The sequence below is a fragment of the Vicugna pacos genome, chromosome X, assembly GCF_048564905.1.
Source record: "Vicugna pacos chromosome X, VicPac4, whole genome shotgun sequence".
Classification (NCBI taxonomy): Eukaryota; Metazoa; Chordata; class Mammalia; order Artiodactyla; family Camelidae; genus Vicugna; species Vicugna pacos.
This window is the reverse complement of record NC_133023.1, coordinates 83,619,000-83,630,534: the sequence shown is the minus strand read 5'-3', so window position 1 is coordinate 83,630,534 and position 11,535 is coordinate 83,619,000.

Genomic DNA, 11,535 nt, shown 5'->3' with positions numbered 1-11,535 from the left:
AACAAAGAGATAAATATAATTTAAAAGACATTTTTATGACTGTCTTGAGAGTTCAGATAGTAGGTTGTCATTTATTTATTTATACTCTACTTACAAGTAAATTATCAAACCCACTACTAGTGTGCATCAACGTTCAGCTTGGTGAACTGGATCCACCAGGAATTTTGCAGGTGAACATTTTCCCAACCTCTCAGGTCAGATGGCCAAGCTCTAGACAAGGTTCAGGTCTTCCTGATGCGGCTGAGAGTGTGTTCTCTTTCTTAAAACTGCCAAAATTAAAGCCCTCGTTGGGAGTCTGTCTCTGGAGTCAGCATGAGACAGAGCCAGACTGAATAACCCCCACTGTTCCAGTTCATTTTGTTAGGTTTTAGTGTTCTACTCTTTTTATTGACTCAATCAAAATTGACCAATGACCAACAACAGACCTACAAATGAGCACTTTTGAGTGAGTACAGTTGATTAAACTTTGGGAGGGGGGTGCTTTTTTATTATTGTCTCTGCAATTCATATTGTTGAACAGCCAACAAGCCACATTTCATTATTATTATCAATTTACGCAGTCTGTACATATCTGCATCTTTTATTATGGGACCAACAATGGAAAAAATGTGGATGTCCCACCTTAAGCAAACTTTCCTAAAATTTCAGATCTCTTGTGTAGATTTGTGATCAGAACCATATGGCAGGGAGTAGGGTACAGCTGAGGGATAGAGCATGGGCTTAATATGCACTAGGTCCTGGGTTCAATCCCCAGTACCTCTGTTAAAACAAACAAACAAGCAAACCTAATTAATCCCCCCAACACACACACAAAAAGAACCACATGGCAGGTCTTTTAAACCTGTAATCTCTGATAAGGGCTTAGAGAGCTAGTATGTTATCTCTGTTGTTTATTGAGGACTGATCCACTTATTTTGGAAACCAATAGAGGAGGTGGTTGGTAGATATTCTGTTATGAAAGTTGAGAAACTGGACCTGTGGTCTCACCCAGATGGAAGGTCATAGGACTTCTGGAGGTGAACCATGAAGCTACTTCCAGCGAAGTACAGATCTTCCTCAGGAAGCAGCTTTGACTATTTGCCAACAGGTCAAAAAACACTCTGTTCAGTCCCCAAGTTCCATAATATGGAGCATGACATTAACCAATAACCTGCCACGATCCCAGAAAAATCTCAGTACTATTCCATCTTTGCAAAGGTCACTTAGGCCCCCTTTGAGGATCGGGGCTGCGCATGCCATATAAAAGCAAGCTTCCATAACGGGTGTTTGTCCTTTCTGACAAGATCCCACTGGCACTTGAGGCATGCTTACTTTGGCCTTGCTTACTTTAAAAAAGTACTTCTCTTCAAAGTCCCCATACCCCATGTCTCTGCAGGGAGAACAGACAGTTCTTAACTCTGGAAGCTACTCCCCCACTTACCATATACACACCCATGCTCACCCTCAGGTTTTCTCCAGCTCAAGGTAATGGACTCACATCACTGGAACCCACCTCTGAACTTTTGTTGACCAGCTGGCATTTCTCCACCCACTCTGGTTATTAGTGTTTTATTCTTAGACTTCAACCTGATGCGATAATCATTTCCTTTGTCTTGTTCACCCAACCAACTCCTACTGCCTTTCAGGCCTCAACTTAGTGATGACTGCCTCTGGAAAGCCTTACTTAATTACCTAAATTAGGTACCTATCCCCTGAGGATCCCGGAGCATCCCATTGTCCTCTTCTCACTTTGGATTATAACAGTTTGTGTCTTTCTCCCCCTCCACTCCCATCTAGCGTGTAAGTTCCATAATAGCACTTGTTCACTGCTGTTTCCCCAACATCCTGTACAGTGCCCAGCAGTGCTCTGTAAATCTCTACTGAATAAACAAATAAGTGAATTCATTCCACTGGCTTACCCACCCCTTTAAACCCTGTCTATGTCTTTGACTTGCTCCTCAGCTGGAGGTTGACAGTATGGAATGTCTGATTTTAAGTAACATGAATTCCCCATGAGTGGGCTTGGTTGAATTAGCTGCAAGTCAATATGTCCCTAGGTGAATGAACCTCCTTTATAAAGTTATTTAATATTGACCAATTGAGTATGGAAAATATATGCTAAAGTCAATGGTTACAATTTTAGCTTAATTACTTCTAATAGGAGCAAAATACTACGTCTGATTACCTGGTGAGGTCCTTCTTGGCAGGTGATGGTAGAATCATGTCACCAGCTTACTCAAGGTCCTGAATGTTTTACTTGCCATGGTGGGGAGAATATCTGTGCAGGTACTTGAAATGCAGATTCAAATGATTGGAGTAGAAATTTTAAAAGAGGAAGGGCAGACACTTGGCAAGTGCCCTCTGTCCTATCATAATATTTGAAATAATTAATTGAAAAGATGAGGTTAGAGGTGTTACCTGGCCACCAGGAGATCTCACAAGATGATAGTACCTTGGTGAATTCACTAAGAGCCATAGTCTGTTCATCACCTTTGTGATTTAAAACACCTCAGCCTTTTGAGGGGAAAGGTATAGCTCAGTGGCAGAGTGCCCACTTAACATGCATGAGATCCTGGGTTCAGTCTCCAGAACTTCCATTAAATAAATTAATAAATAAATAAACCTAATTACCTCCCCCCACAAAAAAATAAATAAAACACCTCAGCCTCAGGCAAACTAATTTATAATAGCCAAATTTGCATAAATCAAAGCAGAGTGCCAATTCATTACTTTACAAAGAAATGCAGAACACCAAGGGAAAAATCACAAAGGGAAATATTGATAGATTTTGACTATATAAATATTTTAAACTTCTTTACACAAAAAGTCCACTGCAAATAAAATTAATAACAAAACATTAACATCCATACTATATAAAGAGCTCATATGAATTACCAAGGAAAAAAAGTGTTTCTGTATAAAAGCAGGCATGGGGGGAGGGTATAGCTCAGTGGTAGAGTGTGAGCTTAGTACGCATGAGGTCCTGGGTTCAATCCTCAGTACCTCCAGTAAATAAATTTAAAAAGTAAATTAATTAATTAATTAATCTAATTACCCCCCCCCGCCAAAATATAAAAGCAGGCAAAGGACATGTACAGGAAATTCATAAAAGGAAAAAGATGACTGGTAAGTGAACAGTTCAATCCCTTCTGCCATCAGTGGTATGCTGGAGTCTACTTGCAGGGCTGGAGACCTCATACTGACAGCTTGAAATCAGACACGGTGAGACTACACCATGGAAGTCAGCAAGTGCTGCATGTCAGAGTCGCTTTTTTTTTCTCTGAGAACCAATTGTTAAACTTTTACCAGCACACTACTGTATATATTCAATCACTCTCTCACCTGGATCCTTTCCAACTACTCTGAAATGTTCTCAAGTCTTCTCTGCCATCTTTAAAGAAACCTCAACCCCTACATCCTTCTCCGCTAACTATACCATCTCTGTTTTCCTTCACAGCCAAACTTCTCCAAAGAATGGACTATGTTTCCTGAATCCATTTAGTCATTTCCCAATCACTCTTCAACACACTCAAGCCATTTTTTTTGGCCACCACCACTCCCTTGAAACAACTCTTCCTGAGCTCAGTGATCTCCGTAAACCCTACATTCTATGAACAGTATCCCCTTACTTTCTTTGACCTCTTGGCCGTACTCAATGCTGTTGACCTTCACCTTCTTGAAATCCTCTTGTTCTTGGGCTTTGACAGCACATGATCCTGGTTCTCCTCCAACCTCTCTAGCTTCTCCTTTACAGTTTCCATCTCAGGTTCTTCTCATTTCCCACCTTGAAATGTTGGTGTTTTCCAGGGATTAGTCTTGGGTCTTCTTCTTTACTCTTTCCCTAGGTATTTTCATTTATTCCCATGGTTTTAAACACTACCTCTGCACCAATGACTTCTAGATTTATAGCTCCAGCCCTGGCCTCTCCTGTGAGCTCCAATTGCCTACTCGATCTCAAAAGCATCTCAAACTCAACATAATCCCAAACCAGAGCCAAAAACTTCCTCTCTCTCTTCCTCAAACCAAAGGTTCTCCACTGTTCCCCATCTCAATAATATGCACCACCATATAAGCCAGAAACTTAACAGTCAACTTTGGCATCCCTGTTTTCCTCATCTCCCACATCTTGTCACTCCCTTATGGCCTGTAGTGTTTGTGTAGAGAAATCAGCTGAGAGCCTTATGGGGGTTCCCTTGTAACTCACTCTTTGTTTCTCTCTTGCTGCCTTTAGGATCATTTCTTTATCCTTGACTCTGGCCATCTTGATGATGATATGTCTTGGTGTGGGTCTGTTTGGGTTCTTCCTGTTTGGGACCCTCTGAGCCTCCTGTATTTGGATATCTGTTTCCTTCTTTAGGTGTGGGAAGTTTTCAGTCATGATTTCTTCAAATACTTTTTCAATCCCCTTTGTTCTTTTTTCCCCTTCTGGAACCCCTATTATGAGTAGATTGGCACGCTTTATATTATCCCATAGGTCCCTTATCTTGTTTTCATTGTTTTTTATTTGTTTTGCTCTCAGCTGTTCTGATTGGGTGCTTTCTGTTGTCCTGTCTTCTAGCTCACTTATTTGTTCCTCTGCATTATCTAGCCTGCTTTGTACAGCCTTTAGGTCAGCTCTCATCTCAGCAAATGAGTTTACTAATTCTACTTGGTTCTTCTTTATAGCTTCTATTTCATTTTTGACATATTTTATATCTCTAAACATTATTTCTTTTAGTTCCTGCAGTACTTTGATCACTCCTTTTTTGAAATCTTGATCTAGTAGGCCATCAATGTCTATTTCCTTGATCGTGCTTTCAGGGGATTTCTCTTGATCTTTTAATTGGGAGTGGTTCCTCTGCTTCTTCATATTGCTCATATCTCTCTGGCACTGTGGCTTAAGGAGTATCAGTTACCTATTTCTCCTGGAGACAGTGTACTGTTAATGATTTTATCGAGAGGTCTTTGTGTCTTTGCCCTGTTTCGTGAACTCAGCTTGCTATTTCCCGAAGCCCTCTGTTGGTGCACTCGTCTGTGCTGCTCCCAGTGGCTGTTGGCTAGCAGATCATGACCCCTCCTAACACTGGGTCAGGTGCTGAGCTCTTACTTGGTGAGCGGGCGGGTCACTCCCCCTCCCGACGCCGCAGTCAGATGCTGCGCTCAGGTGGGTGAGGCAGGTGGACGGATCGTGCCCCCTCCCAGCACCACGGTCAGGTGCTGTGTTCCTGCCAGGAAGGCGGATGGCCGCCCGCCCTCTCCCGGCGCTGGTCGCTCTGCTGCTCTGTGCAGCTGCCTGCTCTGCCTCGGGTTGGCGCTCTGAAGGCAGGCTTGGGGAAGACCATGAAATGGCCTCGCCCCTGCTCTGTGCCACGTGGAGCAAGTTCTCTGAGGTGCCAGGGCAGAAAGATCCTATCTGCCTCAGGCTGTAAACAAGTCTCAGTCCTGTCTAGGAGGTTGCGGAGCCCTGGGTGCGGATTCAGGCCTCGGCCCTGCACAGGTCTGGAGAAAAAGGCTATGGCGTCCCTCCCCCCAGGGCACACCAGCCGTGTTGCTTTGCTTTTTTCACAACTTATGGGGGACTGAGGTCATTCTGCTCCGTATCCCCCCCCCAGCCACGGCGCACAGCCCCCTGCAGTCCCCTAGGGCTGCCTCAGTGCAGCTGCCCCAGTCCTCCGCCTGGCTCGGGTGGCCTGTCCCGGCCCCAGCTGTCCGCTCGCGTCTCGGGCTGGGTGTTGCGGGGACCCTTTGTGCCCATTTAACCCAGCTCTGTCAGTCAAGGGGTGCTCGGGGCAGATCTGAGCCTCAGAGGCTCCCCCTCCATCCCGCTGGCCTCTCCGTTGGAGGGGGGAGACCCAGCGAATGAGCGCTGTTCCTCCTTTGCTGCTCCCTCCCGGCAGAATTGGTCCCGCACTGTTTTTCTTTTTCTCCTTTCTTTTTTACTTTTCTCCTACCAGATTTTTGGCATCTTTGTCTTTCGAAGAGGGCGATGTTCTGTCGGATTCGGCAGGTGCTCTGGTTGGCTGAGTAGGTCAGTAGATGTGAGTTTTGGTGTATTTGTGGGAGAGGGTGAGCTACAAGCGTCCTTCTACTTCACCATCTTGCTGTTCCCATATTTTATATTTCTTTATACCTCTCCCAGTGCCTAGTGCAGTGCCCTACAAGGTACATAATGCATTTTACATGATTATACATCTTAGATTAACTCTGTGCCTCTGGGAAGACCACCAAGGACTAATTGTGGCATACGAGAATTGTTTGAGGACATAGAAAATTGTATCATCTGTCTAAATCAGTGTGTACAAATCAGGGTATGAGAATAACTGGCATGTCATGATGTGGGCGCTGAGCCCAGCCTTCTCTTGAGTTCTGGCTCTTGCCCAGCATAGAAAGCCAGCCCAGGACTATAGCAGCAGCCTCCAAAGTGGTCTCCTTGTCTCTAGTCTTGGCCTCATTCAATCAGTTCTTCGTGTGCTGACTCAAGTGAGCTGTGTCAACAGAGATCTCCCGGTCAGGCCTCTGCCTGGTAACCATTCATGCAGTGGTTCTCCAGCTGCAATGCACCTCAGAACCACCTGGAAAGCTTGTTGCAACCCCCTACTTATTCCATACAAAGATTCTGATTCAACAAGTCTGAGGTGGAGTCTAGGCTTCTGCATCTGTAAGAAGCACTCCGGGTAAGTCTGATGTAGCTGGTTCAGGTACCATTCATTAAGAAACATTGCTTCAGAGGCTCTTTATTCCCTACAGGGTGGAGCCTCAGCATCCTTAGCATGGCACACAGGCCCTTAATGGGTGGCCGCTTTTAAAGCTGACTCTGTCCCCTCCATGCCATTCTAATGCCACGTCACTGTCACCATCATTTCTCACCTGAACTGCTACAACACTGTTCTGACTCCTGAGTCCTAACTGCTTTAATTGCTCTCTGTTCCAATTTTCTCCCCAGGCTGGAGCCAGAGTGACCTTTCAAAACTGCAAATACGTTCATATTGTTCCTTTGCTGGAAATCCTTTCATGGCTCCTCACCATCTAAGTGATGGTTTCTCCAACTGAGTCAGGTGGCACAGCAGCTGGAAGTCAAGGTGTTCTTTCCAGAAGGCCAGGAAATAATGGATGTATCAAATTGCACCATGCGAAATAAAACACTTTTCAAAAGAACACTTCTTCTAGTAGAAAACATGTCTATGTTATGTGTGTGCAATATAAAATAAGAGCCACAAGCACAGATGTCTATGAAAAAAAATCAACTGTTGAATTAAGCATGATCGGCCCTGGGATTGTCTGTTTAATATTCCTTTGCTACATGTTCATTCGTTTTGTTGTTTGCTAGCAGATAAGTAGGAGCATCTGTCAAAGATTTAGGGAAAATTTACAGTTAAAAAAAGTTAAAATAGAGAAATTTCTACTCCTTAACTGATTTTTTTCTCACTCTGAGCTTCCATCCCATTTGCAATGGGCATGGTTCCAGAATGAGCAGGCATTGTCCTTGGTGAGCACAGTTCGAGAATCCCTACTCTGGAGCAAAAAGGCTAAGCTCTTTGGCATGGCCAATGTGATCCTTCTAGATCTGACCCCATCTTATCTTTCAGCCCCATTTACAATCACTGTCTTCTCCTCCACCATTCCCTCTGGCCTAGACTCAGAATTCCCTAATGTTCTCTGTCCTTTTTTCTGTGTTTTTACACATACTGTTCTTCTATCACCACCCCGCCTCCTTGATGGCCAGATAATCTACAACTCTTTCTTCAAGACTCAATCCAATGGCTTTTCTTTGAGGTGTCTTGCCTCACCTCACTGTGTCTGCCTCCCAAGGTCTTGCTCCTGACTGATTATATCACATATCACGCTACTGGTTGTTTGTGGCACTATCTGGCAACTGGCCTGGGCCCTCCCTCAGATCACAGTAGGGGTTCTCATCACGTATTTTTTCTTGAGTCCTCTGGCACTGAGCAGGGTGGCTGATGTGCATTGGGGGCTCAATGCATATTTGTGGAATGAAGATTAAAATTTCAAAGGAAGCAAAGTTTATCTTTAGAAGCTTCCAGCTCCCTACAGGGGTCCCCTCTCCACTTTTTTGACACCCCTTTCCCAACCCTAGGCAGTCTACACTCTCATGCTGCCCAGCGTAGAATCCAGGATCTGCCATTATTGCCACAACCCAGGCTTCAGAACTTTCTCTCAATAGCCTGCCAAACGTTACCCAGTCATGTCTTTCCCTGGCTGGATTTCAGATAAGTCAGTGGTTCTCAAACTTCAGAATAAATTAGAATCCCCTGGAGGACTTGTTCAAACACAGATTGCTGGGTCTCAGTCCTTGAGTTTCTGATTCAGTAGGTCTGTCTGGGGTGGGGCCTGAGAATTTGCATTTCTGTCTTTCCAGGTGATGCTGAGACTGCTAGGCAAAGACCACATTTTGAGAATCACTGGAATAAACTAACATAAAACCAGGGGCTGCAGGAAATAATGCACAAAGGAATCCTTACTTCATCTTGACTCAGCCCCTTCCCTGAGTTTCTGATTCTATCAGCACTGTCTGGATTTGGTTCATCTCAGATCAGTTTCCCTCTGCTTCACCTTGTCCTCTTCCTCCAACTTTCAATCTTACTTTTCAGATTGTTCTCTGAGCGTCTCTCCTTAGACCAACTCGATTATCCTCTTTCTCTTTTTCATAAAGCCAGTTTCAGGACAAAACCCTTCCTGAGCTCTTAGCTCCATTTCATTGCCTTCTTCCCCCTCCCTGTCCCCCTCCCTGTCCCCCTTCTCCCATCCAGTCTGAGCACCTCCTACCCAGCCATCAGAGTGACTTTTCTGAAGCTTGGCTTTAATTAGGGCCCCCTCCTATCTAGCAGGGAGAGCCATTTCCCCTCCCTGAGGAGTCTGGTTCCACAAACAACATTAGCAAGTTAATGACAGTCACCTGCTGGCCCTGGGAAGTCTCTGCTTGCTCCAGCTTCCTTAAGGACAGTGGAAACACTAAAAATACCACATTTACATGCTTCTGTTTATTCATTCACTCAACAAACATTGATTGAGCCCCTGCCAGACACTGTGCTTGGCCCAGGGGATCCAACCAGGGCACCACAAACATGAAGACATGTTCACGGCAGTGTCTGAAGGTCCACAACACCTCTTCAGGAAGGGGATCTCATCAATGGGGACAGACATTCAAGGAAGAAACTGACAGCTCTTCCCTCGGTCTTCCCGTATCTGCTCCGTGCCTGGGAAGGTGACTCAGGATCAAAGACTAGGAAATACGAACCCAGTGAGTTTCCAGATCTCTTTGTTGAAATAAGTATAATCATCCACATCTCTCAGTTATTGGCCCCCTGCATCGAGTGAGGTAAGGTATATAGAGCCCAGAACAAGTGAGCTAAAACCTCTCTACACCTACACACACCCACACTGAAACACACACACAGGTAGATAAACAAAAACAAATACAAACATAGGAGTAAACACATGCCAGCACACATACACACTGACAACACACACTGAAACACACAGACACAGCTGATGCACACGCTGACACATACAAATGCACACCAACTCACACATCAACACCAACCCACACCCCATGGAAACTGGGAAGCCCAAGCCCCAGGAAGGACTTGCAGCCGCAGGTGAGAGATCCTAGAGGGACCACAGGGTTGAGGGAGACTTGAATTACACACTTGGTTCCAGTCTGCAAGGTCCAGCGTTTAGGAGGCGAAGGCCACCGCGAGGCTCTGAAGGCCCCTGGGGACAGGCGGGAGGAGTGGGGCAAACGGGCGGGGTACCAAGTTACACCAACGCTGAACCGAGATGCACGGAGTTTTGGTCAGCGCAGAGCACGAAGGCGGGAGGGCAGCGCTCCGGGAGGCAGGCAGGATTCCCGGGGAGCCCGCAGTCAGCCAGCGCAGCTCCGCCTGGCCCTCCGCTGGCTCGCCCTTCGCGTTATCAGCTGTCAGCTCTGGTTTATAAATGTGCGCCTCTCGTCCCGCTACACTCAAACCCAAGTCCAGGTCAGAGCTAGTGACCTCCCGCCCTTCCGCGTTCTCCGTGCTCCAGCCTTTGCAGCGAAGACCGGTCTCCTTCCCAGATTCTCAGCCTGGAAGCTGCCAGTCACCTCTGACTCCCCGCCCCCATCCGGTCCAGGCCCACTCTTACAGCGGTTCCTCTGTACAGCCTTGGTCCCTCACGTCGCTGCCACCCCAATTCAGGGCCTGGCGCCTCTCCCAGGCCCTGCCCCAGCGCCCTGGCGGGCCTCGGAGACAACGGCCACTCCCCTTCTCTGCCACCACCATCTGTCCTGCGGGTCTGTGCTGTCTGTTCCCAGAACTCCCCTATACTGCTCCCTGATTGTGCCAGGCTCTTCTCTTTCAGCCCCTCCTGGGTCTCCAGCATAGCGGGCACTTCCAATACTTGTCTCTTCTGTCGCTACAGCTACCCCCTAATTGGGTGTCTTCTTTCTTCTGTGCCCCTCCCCCAATCCAAATCCTCTGCCCTCTTGTTCAGAAAAGGCTTAATTGGGCGCTTCTTGGATGCCAGGCCCGAACTAGGCACTAGGGATGCATTTTGCCGAGTCCTTGTCCTCCAGATTCATACAGCACATATAGAGCTCCCTGAGACAGTGTGAGAAGCACTATCCTGGCAGGTGGAATCAAGTGCCAGGGAAGCGCTTCATATGGCCACCCCAATTTCCCTGCCTTCCCTCCTCCCCCGCGCAGACCTCTGGATCGGGTCCCTTCTCCCTCTCTCTCTTTGGTTCCCGTTTTTCGTCTTTCCTCCCTCCTGCCTCCCTCCGTCTCAGCTGCTCCCGCCTTGGGCCATCTCCCACGCCGCATCTGGGCCCCCTCGCGGGCGGGGCTTCCACCCATGTGTCTGTCTCCCCCCGCGGTCCCAGGTTCCTTCACTCGAGGGTCTGAGTCCCTCTCCGAGACCAGGGCTCCTGCCCTTTTAAGGAGTGGAGTGAAGTGTCCCGCCCGCTCGGGCCTCGGGCACGCCAAACCTGCCAGGGTACGCCGGTCACAGGGAGCTAGCAGGGAGCCACTCCTGGGAGAGGGGGCGGGAGGGCGTCAGGGCCCGAGAGGTGGAGAGGTGCCGAGGTCAAGGGAGGGGGCCCGCGGCGGCGGTTGGCGGGAAGGAAAAGGAAAGCAGACCCGCAGAGCCTCTGCCTGCGGAGGTTCTCTCTCCGCGCACCGCGGCCGCCGAGTCCGGCTGACCCAAGGTTAAGGGGAAACTAGGGGGCGGGACAGAGGCACCGGAGGTCACTCTGCGTTCCTCCCCAGCATTCCGCCCAGCAGAGCTGGGAGCCTCCAGCCCCAAGCCCCTCCTCTGAGACTCCCCGGAGGTCCAAGCACTAGAAGGGGTTGGGTTGTCCGAGCCTCCGCTCACACGGTTGAGGGTCTAGGGTTCGGTGGGGAGAGGAGGCGTGGGGTTCGTCTGTATTAAGTATCCAACGGTGGTGAGCTCGGAAATGACAGCCCACAGCACCTGAGGCTTGGAAACCCCAGGGCAGAAGGGACGCCTAGTCTCAGGACCTCGGGCTTCGGACTCCGTATGTCACAGCTCAGTTGCGGGGCCCGCAGTGCGGCTTCCTCC